Here is a 3,081-nt window from a genome sequence, read left to right as displayed (position 1 = left end):
GGAGCTTGGTATAGATGGCCTAATACAATGAGTACCACACACTGCTACTATGCCCAAAATTATTTTCCGGGCTAGATGCAGCTAAAAATTATTATTAATTTCAAAGCTGGTGGAGCTTGGTATAGATGGCCTAATACAATGAGTACCACACACTACTACTATGCCCAAAATTATTTTCCGGGATAGATGCAGCTCAAAATTATTAGCAATTTGAAAGCTGGTGGAGCTTAGTATATATGGCCTAATAGAATGAGTACCACACACTGCTAATATACCCAAAATTATTTTACAGGCAAGATGCAGCTAAAAATGATTATTCATTTCAAAGCTGGTGGAGCTTGGTATAGATGGCCTAATACAATGAGTACCACACACTGCTACTATGCCCAAAATTATTTTCCGGGCTAGATGCAGCTAAAAATTATTATTAATTTCAAAGCTGGTGGAGCTTGGTATAGATGGCCTAATACAATGAGTACCACACACTGCTACTATTCACAAAATTATTTTCCGGGCTAGATGCAGCTAAAAATTATTATTAATTTCAAAGCTGGTGGAGCTTAGTATAGATGGCCTAATACAATGAGTACCACACACTGCTACAGGCCCAAAATTATTTTCCAGGCAAGATGCAGCTAAAAATTATTAGTAATTTGAAAGCTGGTGGAGCTTCGTATAGATGGCCTAATAAAATGAGTACCACGCACTGCTACTATGCCCAAAATTATTTTCCAGGCAAGATGCAGCTAAAAATTATTAGTAATTTGAAAGCTGGTGGAGCTTAGTATAGATGGCCTAATAGAATGAGTACAACACACTGCTAATATGCCCAAAATTATTTTATAGGCAAGATGCAGCTAAAAATCATTAGTAATTTGAAAGCTGGTGGAGCTTAGTATAGATGGCCTAATAGAATGAGTACCACACACTGCTAATATGCCCAGTAGGTTTTACTTGGCTAGGTGCAGTAAAAAAATTGTATTATGTACACAGGTGGTGTAGCTTGCAACATTGATAGGCTACTCCACTGACTAACACACACTGCAAGAGGCCCAAAAGGATTTGCTTAGCTAGATTTAGCCAAATGCTGTGAAAAACACTTGCATAGCACTAAAACAGACCTGCCTGGCAATAAGTGATAGGAACTGATGTAACCTAGCCCTCAAAAGGGCTGCAATTACAACTAGTCACTACTCCCAACCTATCTGTCTATTTAAGAGCACAGACCTGCCTGCTAAAAGTCGTAGGAAATGCTGTAACCTAGCCCTCAAAAGGGTTGCAATTAGAACTAGTCCCTACTCCCAAGCTAGCTGTCTATTTCAGATAAAATTCGCTTGCAATTCACACAGTTATACGGTATAGCGCGCATACAGCAGCAGCGGTGCCGTCTAACACTCAGCTGCAGCAGTGAGAAAATGGTGGCGACGGGGAAAATGGCTGGATCTTATAGGGCAAGGACATGTGACATACACAGCCGATGACACATGCCCTTGCTTGTGTGAAAAAAAGCAGTTCGCTCTGTGTGTGCGCTGCTGAAAGGCTGACAGACTGCACCTCCCCACTGTAAATGCGGGAAAGAGAAAAAAAAATGGAGATCTTCATAATTTCTGCAGAGATCCATCCCCTGCCCCTCCCCCCACCCCGATGAACACTCAAACTGTGTATTAACATTGATTTTCAGCATTACTGTGAAAAAATCCAGTTACGATTTTAGTGCACGAACAGTTATCGAACATAACCTCGAACAGCCGGATTTTTTTCAAATCGTTCGTGTTCGTCGAACGGCTCGAACACCGCCCAAAACAGCTCGAATTTGAGACTGGCGAACAGTTCGATTCGAACACCGCTCATCTCTAATTAGCATTTTCTTTCAAGAAATTGTACAGCTTCACTCCTGTTACTGATCAGTTGGGGTTCCGCTCTATTGGCGGTAATCTCAAATCGAAAACTAAAAGTGATGGGCCTTAGCAAAACCAATTCTCAACGTTGGCACTTTGTCAGTATTCCTGGGGATCCTTGAGGCAAATCTTAAATGTCCTGAATTTGTGCTTTCACAAAAGACTTCTGGGAACATCAAATAGTTTCTTTGTGCATATGTTAGTTGTTGTTTTGGCACCAGAAAAATACTGTGGATAGGAAAATGGGAGGGACTATTTCATCTCTATGTGTTCTCTGTCCCTATTAGGGCGGAGAGTGAACCTCCTAAGGTGCTGTCGTGGAAGATTCCTAGAAACCGAATTACCAGTAAGTCTAATTTCAGATTTTTTTACCTCAGGCATCAATAGACTATAAATATACTTAATAAACAAAAGCTAAAAGAGCAGATGAACATAGTTTAACAAGTCTGAAATGCGCATGTGATACTGATTTCAAAGTTTCACCACATTTTGGGACAAATGTTTTCACTTGCAACATTAACAATCAGTAGAATATTTTCTCTAAATTTGCATCTCCTTTCTTCACTCCAATTGTTTGCACCTAAGAAAAAATAAAGCTTGATGCAACATTATGCTTACAAATTGTGTTTTATGCTCAATCATCACCTGTCCTACAGAGACACAGTCAGAATTGCCCTGGTGAATGGAGTAAAATTGAAAATATAAAAAAAATGGCAGAATTGCTGTTTTTTTCTATTCATTCACAAAGAGTGAATGAAAGTTCTTAAATATGTACTGCAAAATAGCGGGACTTTCAAATATAGATCATCTTGCAAAAACAAGTCCAAGTAAAAATAAATACATCCAGTTGTGACATCTACAGTGTGTTGAACATTACTCAAACTAGATGTGTCCTGCCGAAATAGCTCAGTTGGGAGAGCGTTAGACTGAAGATCTAAAGGTCCCTGGTTCAATCCTGGGTTTCAGCAAAAGTCTTTTTCTTCACCCATTAAATTTTAAGCAGAAAATAAACAAAGCATATGGACTGACTGTTTACAGAGAATGTAAAAGTCCTAATCATTATAACTATCTACAGGAAATAAAATGATACAAACTTGAGAACTGAACACTTTTATCTTTTGAGGAAAATAATATTTTTTGTAATTTTTCCTTCATTCTGGACGTCATCACTTTGTTTTATTTT

At 38.7% G+C, this 3,081-nt stretch overlaps 1 non-coding gene across 1 annotated transcript; it reads left to right on the top strand.

Moving 5' to 3' along the window:
• Nucleotides 1–2,793: 2,793 nt before the first annotated feature.
• TRNAF-GAA (transfer RNA phenylalanine (anticodon GAA)) lies at nucleotides 2,794–2,866 on the top strand. Its single transcript has one exon. It is a non-coding gene; the product is annotated as a tRNA-Phe (tRNA).
• Nucleotides 2,867–3,081: the final 215 nt, after the last annotated feature.

The sequence above is a fragment of the Phyllobates terribilis genome, unplaced genomic scaffold (genome assembly GCF_046119375.1).
Source record: "Phyllobates terribilis strain yellow unplaced genomic scaffold, ASM4611937v1 Scaffold_12__6_contigs__length_324123572, whole genome shotgun sequence".
Lineage (NCBI taxonomy): Eukaryota > Metazoa > Chordata > Amphibia > Anura > Dendrobatidae > Phyllobates > Phyllobates terribilis.
The sequence above is the reverse complement of the archived record's forward strand: the minus strand, read 5'-3'. Positions and strand labels throughout refer to the sequence as shown.